This window comes from Lissotriton vulgaris, unplaced genomic scaffold (genome assembly GCF_964263255.1).
Source record: "Lissotriton vulgaris unplaced genomic scaffold, aLisVul1.2 SCAFFOLD_669, whole genome shotgun sequence".
Lineage (NCBI taxonomy): Eukaryota > Metazoa > Chordata > Amphibia > Caudata > Salamandridae > Lissotriton > Lissotriton vulgaris.
In genome coordinates, this window is record NW_028244991.1 from 576,453 (window position 1) to 598,858 (window position 22,406).

At 43.7% G+C, this 22,406-nt stretch overlaps 1 protein-coding gene across 1 annotated transcript in view; it reads left to right on the forward strand.

Moving 5' to 3' along the window:
- LOC147666673 (collagen alpha-1(XXVI) chain-like) overlaps nucleotides 1–22,406 on the forward strand; it is a gene marked incomplete at its 3' end in the record, with an annotated part of 663,130 nt that overhangs the window by 263,252 nt on the left and 377,472 nt on the right. The window lies entirely within an intron of this gene.

Below are 22,406 nucleotides of genomic sequence, written 5' to 3' on the forward strand. Positions count from 1 at the left end.
ACAGGAATGGTGAACTTAATCTCCACCACACATTTCATCCTACCTAGGCAAAGCCATTTAGTTGTAAATGTAGCCTCCACAAGAGCATAGCAAGTGCATTACAACCTTTTTGAATGCCTGTACAGCTGTTCACTCAGGAGTGATTAATTCCCTACAATTCTAGTAGATTTCCCACTTATGGGACAGTAATAAAAAAATGCCTATTATGATATTCTACAGTGAGTACTCCTACTCCGGATAATTCAGAGGGCAAATACTATGTAGGAGTAAGTGAGTCAATAATGTGGATGAAGAAATTTGGAAGATATAGAACTCCCACAAGGATACACCTGCATGGCTACTCATACCCTTCCTAATGCCACCTTTTATTTTATTCCATGAGAACAACAATTTCCTGGCCTTTACCCACCCTGCACTTAATACTAAGAAAAATCTACCACCTCACAGAATTCATTAACTCTAAGTTCCATCTGCTGGTGTAAACATCCACAAAACATGAGTTTTCAAACGAGAAGTTGCCATTTGCAAATGTAGATAGACTTTAAGGTACCGAAGTTTTACTTAAGTGGGCAAAAAATTGTGGTATTCATCCTCAGTTTCTAAATTCGTCCTATTGACAGAAAATAGTCATTTAGTCGTGGTGAGATCATGATGATTTGCCCAGGATCACAACCTTGTCTCAAGTGAGGAATCCGGGACAAAAAAGACAAGGACCAGATGTATTAATATTCAGGCTCCATCACAGGGCTGTCCTTGTACACTGTCTGCCACATGATTTGGCCGATTCCGCTAGATGTACCAATCTAATTTCTGAACCGGCTTATACTATGTGCAAGAACCTGTATCCAACATACACCTCTGCATAAAGTGCTAAGAGACATCTTTTAAATGCAAAATTTTATTTTTGTGAAACCCTGATTCCTGTTACAATTCACAATTATGTTGAGGATGCAGTGCTCATAAGTGATAGCGATGTGAACTGTACAATGAGATATACGTATATAGAATCTGGGGAATTCTCTATTTACACATGATTTCAAGATCAATATAAATGTTGTTATTTTTTGTAATAATGTTTTCTTAATAGACAACCTCTGGCAAATGTCCATGTTTAAACACAAACCACAAGTTAAATGGGACTCATCAGGAGAGGAAGGCTGACTTTCCACGTTTGTTGCTGTGTTATGAAGATTTAGTAGGGGGTATTAAACACCCTAAAATTAAGACTTTTTCCTGATGATTCTGGATATGGGAGCAAATTTCGTACTATGCTGGGCCATTTGATTTATGGCTAAACCAACCCTGATGAAGTCCTATCGGACGAAACGCGTTGGCTGGGCTGATTGACTTTTTGATAAAGGAATCAATAAAAGTGGTTATTAACATAAATACATGACTCCTGATGGACTGAATTCAATTGAGTGGGTGCTATTTGCGATTTGTGGATGACATATTACTTTGACCTTTCATTGCTCCTATTGAATTATACTCATTGCGATGTTTTGCGCTCCCTTTTCAGTTGTTGCACAGATGTTTTGAATGGAGTATGACTCCTAAGCAGTGCGGCCATTAAAAGTTGAGCGTAACAGTGTTTACACGGAAAGAAAAACACGCAAGTGTGACGCTAGATGGCCTGCACTGCTTTTCTTAAGTTTATTGTCAGACTCCTCGACAGAAGCATCATCTGGAATAACAGCTGGAGGGTAATCATGCAAAAACGGCTCTTCAAATGCATGGGGAAAATCAGCATAACTCGAAGCAGCACACCAGCTTGCAACTCGACATACCTCAACCATATAGTCACTCATACTCCTGTAGAGGTTGTCGTGGCTCAGGGTTGTCTGGAGGGCTATTTACAGAGGGAACTGTAACTGGAAACCGGTGAAGCCCTCGTTGAGAGGTTATTGAACACAATACAATCCTCTCAGTTTTATTAAATTAACCACAACCGTCCTAAAGGGGCCAAATCTGTCTCGTGTCTACGTACCTTTGTATAAAGGTAGGATAGTGTTACATCCTGGAAAAAAAAATGTTTGCAGCCTGCACTCACTCAGGTTGATGTATGATGGCTCCGTATTAAGGGTTGGTCCTGTGTGCTATAGTAGATGCACCAATATGGCACAGTGCAAAGAGGCTGGTCATAAGTGTTCACTGACATCCTGCCTCACCAATATTCATGATGAGAATCTTTGTAACCGGCTTCAAATGCAGATGCCTCCTTCTTTGCATTTGCAAAGCTCTATTAGTGTTGCCCATATCCCTTGAAGGGGCATGGTTAGCAATGCCAAAAATGTGGGACTGTGAAAAAGGGATGATAGAGGGGAACATTGCCCCACCAGTACCCACCTAGGTACTCTGAAATGGTTCCTGAGTGACCAGGTCAGTCAACAGCTCACTGGCTCACAAGGAGTCTGCGTTGACAATATAAGTCACAAACAACTTTGCATCCCGAAATCCTATTTTGTCGTACTTCAATGTTTTTTACATTCTTGCAGAGCCTACTGTGTTGCACATTGCAAGCTTTTCGAGGCTTTAATAAGCCCTCCCACTTCTCTTTCTATACATTTTAGCTACTTCGCTGCATGAATTGAGCAAGCGTGACTCATGTAGCGTGATTTTAAATGTATTTTTAAAAGCCCTGAGAAGGCAGAATCATGGGGTTGATGGGAGTGTTGCTTGGTTGGGTGTTTTTAAAGTTTGGTAGATTACCGAAGGTCTGGCTAATGGAGTGGAGTACTGTGCTTTTGAGGCCATGGCTAGTCATGCAACGTATATAACATTCGAGAATGTTATTAGCACATCCTAGCCTAGCTTACAATGCAAAGTGCTCCAATTTGCGTCTGGCATCTAAGCACCGTTTATTAGTGTATGGTTGAAAGGATGTGTTGTTGTTAGGATAACCAGATAACTCCATGTCACCCGAACACTATATCTCCATCCTTAGGCGCTCGCTTTACACTTCATTATTGTTGGGTTTAGCTTATAAGGTATCCTTTCTTATATATTTCCCAGGTGCACTATCTTACCTTCTCTGTTCCCCATGACATCAGAGAATGTGATGTGTTGGAGGGTCTGTGCCCGTGTGCCCAAAGAGTTAGACCATGGCTGAACTATGTGTAACACCTGCTCCTGGTGGAGTTTGAGTCTTCTTTACTTGTGCTACTACTTGCTTGACAAATAAAGTCTCCACGTAACCTACAAGCATCTGTGTGTCCCTGGATTCTCCTGAACACCCTCCATGAATGCCATTGCAATGGCGACGAGGATGGGATGCGAATGCTCGCGTGCATAGCTCAATGGATTAGCAGGACCTCACAGATGCTTGCTGGTTACGTGGAGGCTTTATTCGTCAAGCTGGTCAAGCATCGTAGCTGGCAGAGATGCCACTTTCTTAACAGAGACCAGCGTCTCAAGATGTAGTGATGAGTATCAAGAGTTAATCTGAAAATAATAAGTGTAGGAATGGATCCCGGTTTTCTGACCCAATAAAGGTTGTGATAGTGTATGATCATTTGGTGAGACTGGAGATGGTAAATGCTGGGACAAAGGAAAAATATCACTGGTGCAGAACATTTCCTTAATTGGGAAAAACGACTCTGAAATGGGATGTCCATAGAGTCTGTGGGAGTACCTTCATCTTCAACTGTTGGGGTGAGGACTTCTAGGAGAATTTCTGTTCCTGTGTAGCTAAAAGAAAGATTATGTGCCACATGTACAAAGATTTACTGTGGTCGTAAATGGGCCGATTCAGCAAATCGGCCCGTTTGCGAATGCAAAAAGGCTTTTTCACGTGTACAAAGTCTTATTTGCGATTTGGTCACCTTTTACTGAATTGCAAATTGGCTTTGCGATTTGATATTAGGAAGGGGTTTGTTTAGAGTGTCCCTTCTTCATAGCGAATCGCAGTGGTATGTGTGAGTGATTTGCGACTGAAATGGGGTCGCACAATATTCACATTTTACCACCTACATCAAGTAGGTTTATAACCTATTCATAAATGAGAAGGGGTCCTCAAGGGACTCCTTCCTCTTTGGGGATGTTTGCTAAAACACTTTTTAAGAGCGGGCAGTGGTCCGACTCTTAAAAAATGAATAGAAAGCATTTCATTTTATTTTTTACACATTCTGTTTTTCTTTAAGAAAAACGGGCTGCATTTAAAAAACATAGGCTTGTTTTATTTAAAAGCAATCATAGACAGGGTGGTCTACTGACCCCAGCAGGCCACCATCCCTGTGATTTTAGTGATTCCCAATTGGTCGCAAACCAAGACCCACCTCATTAATATTCATGAGGTAGGTCTATTTGTGACCCACTGGGAATCGCAAAATGTGTCAAAGACACATTTGTAAATTGGTGTTCGCGATTACCAAATAATGATTCACAAACAATTTGGTAATTGCAAACCACTACCTTTGAACATGGGGCCCCATGTTTTGACATAGAGGTGTTTTGGAGGTACCTGTTTGTTTTTTGTTGAAGCTAACAGTAAACGGGGAAGATGCATTGGGTTTAGCTTGTATGGGATTAGCCCTGTATGATGTAAGAGGGAATGTATAAAGGTTTTGTAGAATATTTAGTTTTAAACTGTACTAGGGCAGTTGTAGTTAGGCATGTGTGCCTGCCAGCTGGACACTGAGATGTTCAATAAAAAGAAGAATATTTTCCATTTGTCTGCGGTAATTGCAGCATCTTTTCAATTACAATTTAGTATTTAAAAGCACTTATGAAACACGAAGTAGACTAAAACTACATTTCCCAGAATGCATTAGACTGGTCAATGATATTCCCGGCCATCTGTGAACCTAAACACTTTCACGGTTTGGTGACCAGTCAGTGGGGGGACAACGCCGAGGGTAGTACAATAGCAGAGAGAAGAAGGGTTAGGGCATCCTTCTGATGGGCTCAGCCAGAGAAAGCAGCCGACTAACAATTGCCAGCTGTTGGACAACCGCCAGGGCTAGCGCCTGGGGAACCAGTCTGTGGGAGCTATGCCAGGAATTTAACTCTTGCCTCCCAGTGTTGGAGAATCCGAGCCGAGGCAGCCCTGACCTGGCTGCTGCCTGGAATGCGAGCTCTTTAATTGGCTCCGCCTGACGGGTCTTCCTTCGGGGGAGGCAGCTGGGGGTCGGGGGTCTGTCTCCCTCCAGTAACCCCAGACCAGGGGGGCAGCGAGGGCTGCAAACGTCCTCATTAATGACTCCCATATTCCCACTTCTCTCACCTGAATGATCCCTGAAGCCCAACCCCCACCACTCCAGGGTGCAGGGGTGGGAGGGGTTGTTTACAAGGACAGGCTGGTGAAAAAATGTGACTTGTGATGTTCTGGCTTTGTCTGGAATCGTGTGCTTTGTTGTTAATATCCTGTATTTGACTAGGAAATTGATTTTTTTAAGTTTCTGTAGCCCTCACTGTGTAGAGTGAAAGCTGTAGGATTAGTAGCTCGTTGGCAGAGGTGACAAGCAAGGCTCCTGCAGTGCCACCAAGAGCAGCTGAGGCCTGCCCTTGGGTGATTGTCATCAATGTGAAGAGAAACAGGGGAGAGAGCAAACACAGGCAACCCCCTCTCACAGCTCCCTCCACTCTGCAGCAAGGCTGGCCACTGGAACAAAATACCACTAGAAGCCATATGTATCATTCCAAATTGCGATCGCAAACGCCGAAATTCGCAGAATTTGGGCGTTTGCGATCGTAATTGGGCTTAGTGGTATGTATGAATGAAAACCTGCCTCGCAAAATAAGGAATCGCAAAATTTGCAATTTCCAATTTTGCGATTGCATTTAAGTAATCGCAAATTCAGATTCCATAAATGCAATGTTAGAAGCACAGAAAAAGTGCAATTTGGCCTTAAGGAATTGCACCCATGCTTATTTCAGGGGTGCAACAGGGTGTCCTTTTCACACCCTTGCAAACTTGAAGTTGCATTCTCAATTAGCGATTCTCTACTTGCTAATCGCAAATTGAGAATGTCTTCCGATTCATTCCTAGAGGCCCATAGGAATGAATCGGAAGACATTCTCCCCATTCATTCCTATGGGCCTTCAGGCCCATAGGAATGAATGGGGAGGGTTTCCTTAATTGCGAATTGCACTTTGCAATTCGCAATTAAGGAATATGTAGGATTCGCAAATCTTTTTGCAAATCCTACATACATCTCGTTTTGCGATTCTGAAATTGCTATTCGCAAAATATCGCAGTTTGAGAATCGCAAAATCAGAGTTTGATACATATGTCCCCAAAGTCACTCTAGTTTCAAACTCCCTTAAATAGCTAACATTGGAGTCTGGCTCCTACGGAAATCCCTACATCTAATCTATTCCCTCACCTCGCACAAATAATGCAAATATCCAGCTAAAACAGGACCCAAAGATGCAGGTACGTGTATCCTCTCAATGCACATCTCTTCAAAAAATGCCCACCATCAAAAGTTCCCTCTTAGACAATGCCCCATATAGGAAATGTGTTTCTCCTACACCTCATGCAATCACTTCTAAGCTAAAATAATATCCTGCTGAGAACCCCAGTCCCCACTCTCCCCTGTGCTGACTGGATGGGATACCCATAGTTCCCCATCAGATAAACCCCACAGGGTTCACCTGAGCCCCTACAAATAGTTAGAGAGAGGATCCTGGGATTCCGACCCCCTCTCTGAGGCTTGGCCAAGCCTGGTTGACTTGATGCCCTGGACAGTGATTGGGCATTTGCTTCTGCCATCTGCCACCTATGTGAATGTAGTCTGGTGATGCCTTGCTGCTCACTGCACATTTTATAAACTTTAGCCTACATAGACACTGTTGTGGTTTGGTATCCTGCCGTGGAAATGCTGCCTTCTTCTTCATGGCTAGGACTATGCCATGGCATACAGAAGGTCTAATTCACTGCCTTGCTGCTACTGTCACCCTTGGCCAGTGTGTACGCCCTGAGCATGTCCAAGGAACCTGGCACTGCTTCTGGGAGCCTGAACTCACTCTATCTCTCACTCCAACACAGATGTGGGCTGCTGAAGATATAACCCATTGGAACCAGATGTTCATGGACATATGCTGCACCCCTCAGAAACTGTACCATCGCTCCGTCCATCATCTCCTTGCATTTGCTTTGTTTGCTCTATGTTGGCAGGGTATGCCATGGCATGGGTCCCTTGCTCACTTTGCCACTGGATTCAAGCTAGCCTGGCTGATGAGGGGCATTACCCTGAAACCTGTCCCAGGAAGATTGTTTTCTGTTGAGGGAAGACCTGGCTTGGCAGTTCAGGCATGACTGTTCCCATGAGGCTCAGGGTCAAGGCAAATTTGCATACAGCTGGGTCTGTACTGAGGTGGCGAAGTGAGCTAAAGAATGATGATGAATTCAACCCAGATCTGTGACTGGGCGTAAGTGTCTGAATAGTTTCAGCGCTCCGTCCATCTCCTTGTGTTTACCGTTATTGGCTGCCTGAATGGTCAATGTCTATGAGAATAGTTGAGATAGTAATGACACTCTGTGTACCACATTTCGCTGTTTTTGGTCATGTCTCCTTTTTCTTGACGAATTGTGTTGGCAGTCAAGCATGCAACTGTCTCACCAGCTAGCTGGCTCAACTGTAAGTTACTCTGAGCCTGGTATGCTCCCAGGATTGTGAGCCCCTTTGTGATTTGACAGCCTGAAAAGATGCCACAAAGAAAGGAATTATAAGGTTTATTTATTTAGAGTGTAAGTACAAAACCGACAGTCAAGTACAGGAAACAGCTGCCCAAGACTCTGGTAACCGCAAACTATTTTAACTGGCACCAGTGGCACAAGACCTGTAATAAGGTAAAATACAACCCAAACATCTCCCAAAATATATCCCAACACATCTACTGAAATATAACTGTGGGAAAGTGCCCTTCTAGACATGGTCACCGCCTGTTTTCGCCTGGTATTTGATGTGATTTTGACTGGAGGTGCACTCTGTTCCTGCTAGCGAGATTCCCCAGTGCCAGATCTCTTTCACCAAACTGTGCAGTTGTCTTCCCTAATTGGTGACCGTAAAATATAATTACTGTTGCATAGTAATCTTTGTTGAGAGAAGATTGGGAGAACCCCTGGTTGATAGTGGATCTGTTTATCGTTGCAACCAGTAGCTATTTGCCAAGGTTATTCCATCAGACATAAAGCCTCATGCTGATAATTAACAAGCCAGGATACAAGGGATTACATTTGAGCAGTGACATAAAATCATACTCAAGAGGCGTGTGACTATTCGAAGAGTTGTGTCCCTGTGTAATTAATCGTAACGTGCAATCTGAGAGTCTTGCTCTTTGCACTAAATGTGTAACTTTGCATTTATTCACAGTATTTCATTAATGTATGTATTTGAGCTTATATAGCGCACAGCTACCCGCAGTGGGTTTCCCGGCGCTTGCTTAGGGAACCCGTCCTGGTATTCCCCTGTGAGATAACCCCGGCAGGGTATCCACAAGGTGAAAGCCAGGCATCCCGCCGCAAGGGGCCGTTGTGGAGATTAAGCAAGCTATTGCCCAGAGTCGCAGAGTATGAACCCGTGAGTCGAGAAGGCACCGGAGCGAGAATTATCGAGTCCGTGGAATTTTTGAGCCCAAGACCCGCCGAGGCGGGGAATTGAACCCTGGTCCAGGGCCGATCTCAGATTCCGGGTCTGCCGCCTCTAACCCCTGAGCCACACTTCTCCTAAATAACGAGTTATTGGACAAGAGTAATTATTAATGGTATTGCAGAAGGCAAACCTTCTCCACTGTATCCGACAGCTGTCACTATGCATACTCATTGGAGAATGGCTGCAAGTGCGGGGTTGGTAGCCTTCGAGCCTATGTCCTCTGCGGGGTCCACCTTTACAGTACGCGTCTTCACTGCTGCTCTGTCAGGTGACTGGAGTGTGAGGTGGCAGAGTCTCTTTATGTCATATGGATGGCATTAACAGGGTTCTCTTAAGAATCTCTCCTTCTAATGAAACAATAGGGAGATGGGGTCTTGGCGGTTGTTCTTGGATAGTTATCAGAGTCCTTTCTTGGTGGGGTTGGGTTTTAACCAGAGCCAAAGGCCTCCTTCAGAAGGTCAGTCTTCCATCCTTTCATGAATGCTTGAAGACTAGATTGATTTTTCAGTATGGTACTGAGAACGTCCCATAGTGCGGAACCCCGAAACTTCAGGTTTATTCCCAATGTTTCATTCGATCGAAGATCATGTGTTCGAGGTGATCTTCCATCGACATTTTGATTTGAGAGCATTCGCTGACCTCTTTCATCCCAACTTGAGATGCCTCTACTGTTCTTCACACGGCTTCCAGCAACCTTTTTTGTGTGAGCGTGGGGGGGCATTACCCGCTGCCAGCCACGCTAAAGCAATGTGAACAATTAAATGGCAATGAAATGATTTCATTTCCATTTTATTATTCATGAAGCGTCCCTCGGCCGTCAGCCTAACCAGAGGACTGGTCTTGTGGCTGGCCTGACACTGCAAAAGTGCGCCAGCCAGTCTCTTGAGCCGGCCAGAGTGACATGCGCACTTTGCAGGTCTCTACCCAGCTTTCTTTGACAGCTGGGTGGAGACCAGGCACAGGCCTACAGGGCCTAACGGAGCATCCAGCTAGGACACTCCATCCAATCCAGGCGCTGCTCTCCTGTAGCAGTAGAGCAGTGTCTGGATTGATTAGGGAAGTTTCCGCTTCCACTGGAGCCCGTCGGATCTTCGGTCTGCAAGGAAACAGAGGATGCAGCACAGGTATGTCATTTTAATCCATGCAAGTGTTTTTATTGTGTATTCTTTTTTAAAGGAAATGTGTTTTGGGATGCGGTGGGGCACTTCGCTCGCCCCCACCACTTTTATATGTTACCAGCCGCTCCTGACGGCTTCCCCTAATACTTATGTTGAGATCTCCCAGCCATAACTCGTAGCCCCATGTGGTTGTTGTCCTACTCATTGTGAGCCTGCTATCCTCTAGCTATATCAAGTCCTGGTACCTTCTGTATGATTTATTTGATTATAAAGTTTTATATAGCGCGAACATGACCTTGAGGGTATCAGAGTGCTTCACAAATTATTGGAAATAAGAAAACAGGGAAGCAAACCTCAATCAAGAGAGGTACACACAGTGTAAATAAGTTCACTACTGCACAAACACACTGTATTTTGGTACCTAATTACTAGCATTAAGTGGAGAGCACTCTAATACCCCTGCAGATGTGGGACACGCTACACAAAGCTCTCTGAATTTAGAGCTCCCACCGTACCAACTTCAACGCCTTCAACTGGTGAAAAATTGCTCGGAGTGGCAGCTTCTCAACTTACCTCTATTTCTATTCATCACTCATGTACCCCACCTTCACGGGCCTCCAGTGGAAAAGCATATTGGTTTTAAATATTTGTGCATCTGTTTTGAAGCACTACCGGCCACATGCATCAAAGTCCGGTTTTGCGATTCCTTATTTGCGATTTTTAGGGAATCACAAATAAGGAATCGCAAAACGGGATGCATGATTTAAATCGCATAATATTTGCAATTCGGTAAAAATCGCAAAAGGCCCATAGGAATCAATGGGAAGGCATTGACATTTTGCGAATTTCAATTAGCGATTCGCAAAATGTTAATGCATTCCATGGGTGCAGGGGGGGTCCAAAGGACCCCCCCTGCACCCCTGAAATGTATTTTGAAGTGCATGTTTCACACACACATGTTCTAAGGACATGTGTGTCTGTAACATGACAGTGTTTTAAAATGCCATTTTGAGCATTTTAATACATTTTCGCAAATTACCACGAGGTTCACCCTCGTGGTAATTTGCACCACCTAATTGCGAATTCGCAATTTTAAAAGTAATCATTCATTGCTTTTAAGGAATCGCAAATTTGCGATTCCTCAAAAGCAATCGCATTTTTGGAATTCGCTAAAAATAGCGATTTTTTCCAAAAATGTTTGATGCATCCCAAAAACCTATTTAGGAATCGCAAACGGTCGAATTTACCGATTCGCACCGTTTGCACTTCCGAAATAGGTTGATGCATGTGGCCGTACATGTTTTCGTACCTCCCTTCACAAAGCATCTTTTTTTCCAGGTATTTACCTTCCAGAATTCTACGCTCATTTTCTTTTTTGCGCATTAACAGAACTGTTATTTATTTATTTATACGTTTTATATAGCGCTAGCTAGACCCAAAGGTATCAGAACGCTTGACCTAAAAAGAAAGAATATAGCATACCGTAGCTTTACATAGGATGCATAAAATGAGCCATCGACTAACATAGCTCGGTGTATGATGCCCGACACAGAGATTCAAGAGCAAGCCTACAAGAGAGATGAGGAGAGTGGGTGAGGAGGAAAGGTGTGAGAATTTATTCATTTATTTAAAAGGTTTTATATAGCTCTGGCTGGACCCAAGGGTATCAGAGCGCTTTACAAGGGTCTAGGCAGGCAAGATTGCATTGAACATTTGGACAATAAGGAAAAATACAAGCCATGGGGACATAAAAATCAATACGGAAAAGACAGGGGGGGGGGTAAAGTAAGGAATTCAATGGATAAACATCCAATCCTATGTGGATTTAGAGGGCGCGGTAAATGGGGAAGGGGAGGAAAAGGGGAGTAAGGGTTGGGGTAAACATTGGAGGATGATGGGTAGGAAAATAGTACGAGTGCAAGGGCAAAAATATTATAGTATGTGGATTAATTTAGGACAGCATAAATTAAAGGAGTAACCAGAGATTATACAGCTGAAACAGACAAATAAGCAACTGTCACAAACTTTTGAGTCTTGGAGAGAGAGAGCTATGGAAGCCTGGATCAGTCGGCAGGCGTGTCAAGAAATTTGTTGACAAGCAAGAGTTTTAGATCTCTTTTAAAGTAGCAGGGGTTGCAGCGGAGCCCTTTGAACTGCTGCTCTAATGCTTCATCAAGACCATTGGATAAGGTTTCTTGAGGGGTGCAATCCTTTTTAAGAGTGCTTAGATGAGTGAGTCTCCCACTGAGTAAAAAAGAATTGTCATTAGCCTACTTAAATGCCGAGTGTGTGAGTCTGTGTGAGGGTGTTAACGCAGTGTACTGTTACTCGACCATCTCACACTCATAAAAGATAAAACCATTGAATAAAACTTCATAGCAACAGTTTCATTTAGAAGCGAAACACTTGTCGGCCAAAAGAGAAGCAAAATGCTAGGCCAAGAAGTCCAGACAAGTGGGCGGATCCTTCGAATATCAGGTCTCCGTTTTTTGGAACTCCCTTCCCTACAATTTGAGGCCCTCTCACACTCATAACAGATACAACCATTGAATAAAACTTCATAGCAACAGTTTCATTTAGAAGCGAAACACTTGTCGGCCAAAAGAGAAGCAAAATGCTAGGTCAAGAAGTCCAGACAAGTGGGCGGATCCTTCGAATATCAGGTCTCAGTTTTTTGGAACTCCCTTCCCTACAATTTTAGACCCTCTCACACTCATAACAGATACAACCATTGAATAAAACTTCATAGCAACAGTTTAATTTAGAAGCGAAACACTTGTCGGCCAAAAGAGAAGCAAAATGCTAGGCCAAGAAGTCCAGACAAGTGGGCGGATCCTTCGAATATCAGGTCTCAGTTTTTTGGAACTCCCTTCCCTACAATTTGAGACCCTCTCACACTCATAACAGATACAACCATTGAATAAAACTTCATAGCAACAGTTTAATTTAGAAGCGAAACACTTGTCGGCCAAAAGAGAAGCAAAATGCTAGGCCAAGAAGTCCAGACAAGTGGGCGGATCCTTCGAATATCAGGTCTCGGTTTTTTGGAACTCCCTTCCCTACAATTTTAGACCCTCTCACACTCATAACAGATACAACCATTGAATAAAACTTCATAGCAACAGTTTAATTTAGAAGCGAAACACTTGTCGGCCAAAAGAGAAGCAAAATGCTAGGCCAAGAAGTCCAGACAAGTGGGCGGATCCTTCGAATATCAGGTCTCAGTTTTTTGGAACTCCCTTCCCTACAATTTGAGACCCTCTCACACTCATAACAGATACAACCATTGAATAAAACTTCATAGCAACAGTTTAATTTAGAAGCGAAACACTTGTCGGCCAAAAGAGAAGCAAAATGCTAGGCCAAGAAGTCCAGACAAGTGGGCGGATCCTTCGAATATCAGGTCTCGGTTTTTTGAAACTCCCTTCCCTACAATTTGAGAGCCAAAGAAATGTAAGAAAACTGCTGATAACCTGGTTATTAGCTCGCCTTTAACTTTCAAGTAGCTTTCCATTAGCTTCAGTTAATCCATGGTTTAGCTTAGCCCCAGGACATTTCCGGGTAACCGCATGCTCTTACAAATACACTTAGCAAATCCTCTGAATCCAAAGGCTTGGCTGCTTGAGGGATGTGAAGGAGGGGAAGAGAACACGGTTATTGACTACTTAAACTGTCACTGTGCTCATCCTAAACAATTTCCTGCATCTCTAGGCTCCTGAATGATATTGTTTTTTTTCTCCAGCTGCTCCACCCACTTTTACACCGTTTTCAGTCTGTATCTTAACTGTTCCAAAAGAGACGTAGACCTATACACGTACGTAAAGCCCAGCTATGAACAGAACCGCTGCAATAAAGCGGCAGGGGAATGACAAATTATGCAGTATGGTTGACTAAATTATGTGGCTACACAAACACTATTATGCGGCATGATGCTCACATTTTGTGATCGTATTATTTTATTATTTTGTCATTTTACACTTTTTAACACTGGGAGTAAATTGCACCTCGTTGGTACGAATTTAACACCTATAAATAGCAATAAGCAGGTGATAAGTGGACAATCAACCTTTGCAAAAGGCCTTACGCTGCGTAGCAACACAAGCCGCTGTACTTTTAGTAACTTTTAAACTGTCTGAGCAAGAATTTTTTTTATTTCAAATCTGCAGACTATGCAGTAGAAGATGGATTATGTGGCAAATACGGGAAAACCTTAATTATGCGGGGGAAACACTGTGGCCGCACAATCGCATACTTCCAGTGGCCCTGGTTAGGAGTACTCATTTATCCTAGCGCTACCTTTTGTCTGAAAAAAAATTCTGTAGGCTCCCAACGATCTGGGAGGAGGTTGGCCAACTGACATTTGTCCCCAAGCTCTGCCTCTGGGTTGCCACAGGGTAAACAGGAGTTTGGGTGAGGGACAGAATCTCTCTCTGTGGCCCCATCTTTGCATGTTAATCTATGCAGACAAATACCATCAAGACTGGAGCTTCCATAAGGTTAGGTGCAGGGGCATAGCTTTGTCAGTAAGATTGGGAGAGGGGGCGAGTTTCAGATTTTCAAACAATCACATTGGTTAAAGTACATTATATGAGTAGCAGGTCAGAAGGGGGGCCCTATGTAGAAGAATGAAGGGTTAGGAGAAGTAGCATCCGGCACGGACCTGGTTTGGCGGGGTGAAGGGTGAATGAGGTTTAAAAAAAGAAAAAAACACTTACCTCTCACGTTGTCTCTCCTCCCCGTCGGCCAAACAGGAAGCAGCCAGGCTCCCATAAGCCAATCACAATGCTGCAATGCAGCGTTGTGATTGGTCTGAGTGCCGTAGTTTTGCGCTCAGATGGGGACTGGGGGCCTGGGCATGTTTTCCACCCAGGCTGTAAAGCAGCCTGTGTGGAGAACGGTAAACAGTCATAATATTGATTCCAAAATATAGAATGGACATAATATCGAAGTAAAAATATAGAATGGACAAAATATCGAATGGACACAATATAGTGGTTAAAAATATCGAATTTAAGGTTAGTAATATCGATTTTCAGAATATAGAAGTCAAAATATCGAAGTATACAATATAGGCATTAAATATATCGATTTTTTAATAATATCAATTTGTTAAAGTGTTTTGTATGTTAGTATATGTGTGAAAAGTGTATATTAATTTTTGTAATGTATGTTTAATGTATTTTTAAGTAATGAATTTTATGTTATTTAATTTTTGCGTAATTTAATTCTGTAGCGGGTTGTGGGTTTATAGGGGAATAGGGTGGGAAGTAATTTAATTGTAATTAATTAAATATTTGTATTTATTTATTGGTATTCATTTTGAATTTATTGTTATTTTTTAATTGGTAACTCATTTTTATTAATTGCCAATTAATTTGTATTAATTGATTAATTGTTAATTAATTAATTAATTTTCATTTATTGGTATTGATTTTAAATTTATTGTTGATTAATTTTTAATTGGTAATTAATTTCTATTAATTGGCAATTAATTTTTATTAATTGGTAATTATTTTGTATTAATTAAATATTTGATAATTATGATAATTGTATTAATGTATTTTCTGTAGTAGGATGTGGGTTTATATGGGAATAGGGTGGGAAGTAATGTAATTGCAATTAATTACATATTAAAAATACTTTTTGTGTATTGATAATTAATTTACTGTTAATTTTTAATTGGTATTAATTGTTATTATTAATTAGTTTTTGTTATTGAAAATTAATTAGTTGTTAGATAATTATGAATAGGTTATTAATTTGTAATAACTAATATGTAGTTGTATTTCTAATTAATTATTACATAATATTAAATTGGTTATTAATTTCAATTAATGTTTTATTGGTATTGATATTTATTTATTTTTAATAATATATTAAATCATTACTTTTCCTACTGTTAAACTCACTGGAGTGGGAATAGTAATTTTCACCCTCCCGCTATCCAACGCTTTCCCTACTGTTGCACTCTCTGGAGTGGGAATAGTATTTTTTACCCCTACGCTATCCAACGCTTTTCCTACTGTTGCACTCTCTGGAGTGGGAATAGTAATTTTTACCCCTACGCTATCCAAAGCTTTCCCTACTGTTGCACTATCTGGAGTGGGAATAGTAATTTTCACACTCCCGCTATCCAACGCTTTCCCCACTGTTGCACTCTCTGGAGTGGGAATAGTATTTTTTACCCCTACGCTATCCAACGCTTTCCCTACTGTTGCACTCTCTGGAGTGGGAATAGTCATTTTTACCCCTACGCTATCCAATGCTTTTCCTACTGTTGTACTCTCTGGAGTGGAAATAGTAATTCTTACCCCTACGCTATCCAACGCTTTCCCTACTGTTGCACGCTCTGGAGTTGGAATAGTAATTTTTACTCTCCCGCTATCCAACGCTTTCCCTACTGTTGCACTCTCTGGAGTGGGAATAGTAATTCTTACCCCTACGCTATCCAACGCTTTCCCTACTGTTGCACGCTCTGGAGTTGGAATAGTAATTTTTACCCTCCCGCTATCCAACGCTTTTCCTACTGTTGCACTCTCTGGAGTGGGAATAGTAATTTTTACCCTTATGCTATCCAACGCTTTCCCTACTGCTGCACTCTCTGGAGTGGGAATAGTAATTTTTACCCCTACGCTATCCAACGCTTTCCCTACTGTTGCACTCTCTGGAGTGGGAATAGTATTTTTTACCCCTACGCTATCCAACGCTTTCCCTACTGTTGCACTCACTGGAGTGAGAATAGTATTTTTTACCCTCCCGCTATCCAACGCTTTCCCTACTGTTGCACTCTCTGGAGTGGGAATAGTAATATTTACCCTTACGCTATCCAACGCTTTCCCTACGGTTGCACTCACTGGAGTGGGAATAGTATTTTTTACCCCTACGCTATCCAACGCTTTCCCTACTATTGCACTCCCTGGAGTGGGAATAGTAATTTTTACCCCAGCGCTATCCAACGCCTTCCCTACTGTTGCACTCTGGAGTGGGAATAGTATTTTTTACCCCTACGCTATCCAACGCTTTCCCTACTGTTGCACTCACGGGAGTGGGAATAGTATTTTTTACCCCTACGCTATCCAACGCTTTCCCTACTGTTGCACTCACTGGAGTGGTAATATTAAATGTTACCCTCCTGCTATCCTACGGTAAAATATTGTACATTTTTTATTAATAACTTAAATTAATTATATCTTAATGTTAAGGTTATTTGAGTATTTTTAAGTATGTTTTAGTTAATTATATTTATTATTTCATTAATTTTAAATTACTTTTAAGACATTTAAAAAAATTCGATATTTTGACTGACTATATTTTTTACAGACTATATTTTGGATTCAATATTTTTGTACTTACCTGTTTGTAGATAGGAATTCGATATTTTGGCATTCTATATTTTGGTGACTATATTTTGGTAAGTCTATATTTTGTCATTCTATATTATGCCAGTGATCCGTGGAGAACATGCTAAGTACGCATGACTGTTTGGCCGGCACGAGACGGCCGGCCAAAGTGTCATGTGCACTTTGGTGTGCCCACCACTCCTCCCCTGCTCTGCATGCGCTGCTCTAGGAGATGACCTTTAGAAATCGGTCAGCTCTTTTCCTCACACTCGGGCTCGACGGCAACCAACTTGCGGGAGCGAGCAGCGGCGCGCAGGGGCCATTTGTTTTCAATTAGCGTGAGCGCGACCGCTTGTTTCCATTTTCCTGCTCGCGGTTGCTTTACTTTTGTTGCTGGCTCGACATCCTGGTGATGTAAGTTTCGCGGCCGCTCTTGGCATGCTTTCCAGCATCAGTTCTTCCGCATCCCACCTCATGGCCTTCTCTCGCACATCATTGCTACCGCTTCCCTGTCCATTCTCTCCCCCACCACACCCTGCCTGAACTCCCATTCCCACAACAAAGTGCACAGAGCTGCTGCGAGTCTCTTTTTCAGCCAATGCAAGTTAGGCAATGTAAGTGTTTGTTGGTTTTGTCTGTGCCATATATAAATTACAGCCTCCAAATGGCTAATGCTTAGTGCATGCTTCACCTGCTCTCAAGCAGCAGCTGCTGCGGCGGACACAGCAGGGTGCGCTCTGTGCTCGCACTGCCATTGTCGCCTGCTCAGGAACTCACTGGAGCCCACACTTGTATTTAAAAGGTACAAGCATTTCCCTGGCTCAGCACGTCGCCTGTGAGATTGTGTTACACCAAGCATGCACAGCAAGGCTTAGCGGCAACAGGTAAACTTTAAAGTGGGGGGGTGAGTTGAATGTATTTGAGAGGGGCATGGGCGTCCGCACAAATGTTTCCGGGGGGGGGGGGGGGCAAATTTGTAACTTCATCATCATCCTCTGACATGATTGAGCACAAGTATTAAATACATTTAAAAAAATCTAATAAGACAAAGAGCTTAAATAAACAAAGAAACCCATAGGGGGAAGAAAAAAATCTTGTGAGGCGCCACAGCAGACGACCTGGCAACTACAATGAAACAGAGGGAAAACTAAAAATGGCAGGAAAAAAACAAAAAAATTCTAAATCAGGTTGATGTGGTTCTAGAGAGATCCACATCAGCAAACCTTTCAATGATGGTACAGTGGACAATTGTCTGAAATCTACCTCTCCCAGCCTCGTTCCACTTCCTCCTACATGCGCTGCTATTCACCACTCTTCTCCCCGGCCTCTTACCTTGCTTCACCTCTTGTGCCAGGACGCAATTCAGGCCCCTGCAGCACAGATGGGCCCACAACACTTCAGAGGGCCTCCAACCCATCAGGTGGCTCTCATTTAGTCCAGGGCCAATGAATATCTGTGAGATGTGGGAGATTCAGGGGCCCATTATCACATTCTGCCAAGAGGGACCCCATAATTTTGAGTTACACCACTGCTCTTATGTAAGTTACAACATTTTCTCCTCTTCCACCCTCTCACTCTCCCCAAGCCGGTTACATTTCTTTTTTTGCATGCCATTCCTTTTGCCTAACCAACATTCTTCCCTTCTTTCATCGATTCTGCAATTACATACACATCACTCCTTCCCCATCTCCCTTTTTGCTTAAGCATCTTGTTCTCTAAAGCTGTTTTGCCCCTTATGTGCAGCTCTCTGCTGTACTCTGTCATCTCCCCCAGCTCTTACTTTCTTTTGTTTGTCTAACCCCTTTTAGATGTGCCTCTCCCTCAATACTTCTATTAAAACCTAAAAAGAACACCAGACCTCCTAAGATGTACCCAGGAACACAGGAAAGCACCATTCTCCCCTCTGCTTTGCACCCTTCTCCTCTCTACCTTGCACCCTTCTCCCCTCTGCCTTGTACCCTTTCTCCCTCCCCCTTGCACCCTTCTCCCCCTCTGACTTGCACCCTTCTCCACCTTGAACCCATATCCCCCTTTGCCTTGCACCCTTCTCTGCCTTGCACCCTTCTCCCCCTTGCACCCTTCTCCCCTCTGCCTTGCACCCTCGCCCCTCCCCCTTGCACCCTTCTCCCCTCTGCCTTGCACCCTTACCCCCTCCCCCTTGCACCCTTCTCCCCCTCCGACTTTCACCCTTCTCCAACTTTAACCCATATCCCCCTTTGCCTTGCAACCTTCTCTGCCTTTCACCCTTCTCCCCATCCCACCCTTCTCCCCTCTGCCTTGCACCCTTATCACCCTCCCCCTTGCACCCTTCTCCCCCTCCCCTTGCACCCTTCTGCCCCTCCCCTGTACCCTTCTCCACTTCCGCCTTGCACCCTTTTCTACCTTGCACCATTCTCCCCTTTGCCTTGCACTCTTCTCCCCGCTTCCTTGCACCCTTCTCCCCTCTGCATTGCACCCTTCTTGCCCTCTGCGCTGCACCCTTCTCGCCTCTGCCCTGCACCCTTCTCGCCTCTGCCTTGCAGCCTTCTCGGCCTCCCCCTTGCAACCTTCTCAGTCTCCCCCTTGTACCCTTCTCCTCTCTGCCTTACACCCTTCTCCCTTCTGCCTTGCACCCTTCTCCCCTCCGCCTTGCATCCAAGCATTGGCATAGTCTTTAGGTCTCGCCTTTAGGACCTTATAAGTGTTTAGCCATACAACAGTTTGTGCTGCATAACTAAACACTTATAAGGTCACAAAAGAGAGACCTATTGGCTATGCCAATGCTTGTTTTTTATTGTGAGCCCTGCAGGATGCTCTGCGTTTCATTCATGCAGGGGCAGGGCTCACTTAACACCTCACACCAGTTAAGGTGTCTGCCTAACACTGTTATCATGCCGATTAAGCTAAGAGAAAGAGATGCAGGGAAAGCTAATCGCTGCCACAAACCCTGCCATGCCCAGTCTGCAGCACCTCAAAGGGATGTGGTGTTATGTTGCCGGTTTATCCCATGGCAGCTGGGCCCAGGAGAGCCCACCACCCCCAGTCCCAGCCTAGTGTCTTTCACAGTTCACCAGGTCTGCGAACCCAAATGGAGGGGGCTTGGTACCTTTTCAAAAGCATGATGGACTAGGGCCGGCCCTGACTGGGCCCACACCGGACGCACTGGCGATCCAGGGGGGTGCATGTGCCACCCCTTGCCCCCCCCTGCGGACGCCCATGGAGAGGGGTGCCCTGTGCGACTATTGAGCTTTTCAATGCTTGCTCTCGTGAAAGCACTATCAATGGTATAAGTCTCGGCATCAGCTTAAGATCCTGTGATTCTGGACACTTCATGTAATCGTCCCATGCCTTCTAAAGAAAATGAATGTGAACGTGTGTAATCTAACTGGTGCTCATGTATATCGCTCAAATACCTTCAGGTTGAACTTGCACTATACAAATCTGCAAAAGGCACCAAAGGTGTTGTTTGATCTTCTTAATGGTGTGATCTGCGCGCTGGGACTTTTTCTCCCCACTGCTATCTCCAATCTGGACATCTGTGTTAGGGTCGTCGACACAAAGGAGCAGAAGTGGGACACTCCGAAGATTACATAATTCTCACCCACACTACACAGCACAAAGCCGCCATTACATCAAGCGCTGTTGTGTTGTCACACATATGTTTTATACTGATAAAACCCCTCAGGATAACAGGCTTAGCTTATAAACAAACGCAGCTTTTCAATGCTTGCTCTCTTTAATCCCTTGGCTGCTGGGGTGATTTTCCTGTTGTGCTGGGGGCGGGGGGGCGCGCACAGCGCCCCGGTGCTCATGACGAGCTCAGCTCAACATGAGCCACGGTGCTCATGTGCTCATGATGAGCTGAGCTCGTCACGGCCACACCTGTTTCCTTAGAACGCTCAGCACAGCAGGGGAATTATCCCAGCGTGCAAGCGTTCTAATGGCCATGACGAGCTCAGCTCGTCATCAGCACACGAGCACCGTGGCTGATGACGAGCTGAGCTCGTCACGGCCACACCCGTCACGGCCTCAGCTCAGCTCACGAGCACCGTGGCTGATGACGAGCTGAGCTCGTCACGGCCACACCCGTTTCGCTCAGCACAGCAGGGGAATTATCCCAGCGTGCAAGCGTTCTAATGGCCATGACGAGCTCAGCTCGTCATCAGCACACGAGCACCGTGGCTGATGACGAGCTGAGCTCGTCACCAGCATGGGAGAGGTTAAACCCTTATCCGTGTTATTAGTCTCTGCGTCAGCTTACTATCCTGTGTTTCTGGACATATCACGTAATCTTCCTGTGCCTTAAATAGAAAGTGAATGTAACTGGTGCTCATGTAGAGAGCCTCCAGTTCCTTCAGGTCGAGTTTGCGCTATACAAAACTGCAACAACAACAAAAAAGCATTGACATAGCCAATAGGTCTCGCCTTTGGGACCTCATAAGTATTTAGTTATGCAGCACAATATCCTTGGTGCAACAAAATCAACTGTTGCATGGCTAAACACTTATAAAGTACCAAAGGCGAGACCTATTGGCTATGCCAATGCTTGTTCTCCTCTCGAGCAGTGAAGACCCTTGCACTGTTACTGGTAACTCGTAATGGCATGCAGGGAGTGCTGTCTCTTCAAAATCAAGGTACATACCATAAAGTGTGTTATTATTTTGTAGGCTTATGAGGTGCTGCGTAATATTACATCCGGCCGCAGCTAATTTGAAAGCAGATTTGTGCGTGTCGCACCTGCCCTGGGCCCCTCTGCCGACTGTAGCCACTTAATGCACGTGGCCCTACAACATGCCGCCTGTCACAAGAGATTTGGCTGTGAGAGAGCGCAATTTGAATGCAAAGTATATCATAGCCATATCTAGACGTATATGTTATAAACGTAGGAATGAAACGCACATTGTAATGTTAAGTTGGCGATTATAGCATAAAGGCCAACGAATGTGATAACATGGTATAGGAAATGTAAATGTATTTACATGTTAAAATGCATTAGATTTAGAAGGCCCGTATACATGATGGGTAATGTAGAAATGCTTAGGAAATGTAGAACGTGCACAGTAGAATTTGTGTACGTGTGTAACTTTAAACGTGTGTAACTTTAAACGGAGAAACGTGGATAAATGTATAAGAGAACTCACATAAAGATGTAACCAAGGAAAATGCATAAGTTATATTCTATGCAGTCGTATTCTATGTATTACTTATATTTGATGTAGAATGTATTTAAGTATAACTAAGGCTTTTGCTAAAAATACGAATATATAAATGTATGCCAAAGGTTGTACTGTGTAGAGGGTTTCTGTAGGAATGTTGGAAGGGTTTAGGTCATTTGTGTTTGTAACCTAACTGGTCAAGAGTTCGCAGGAGCATAG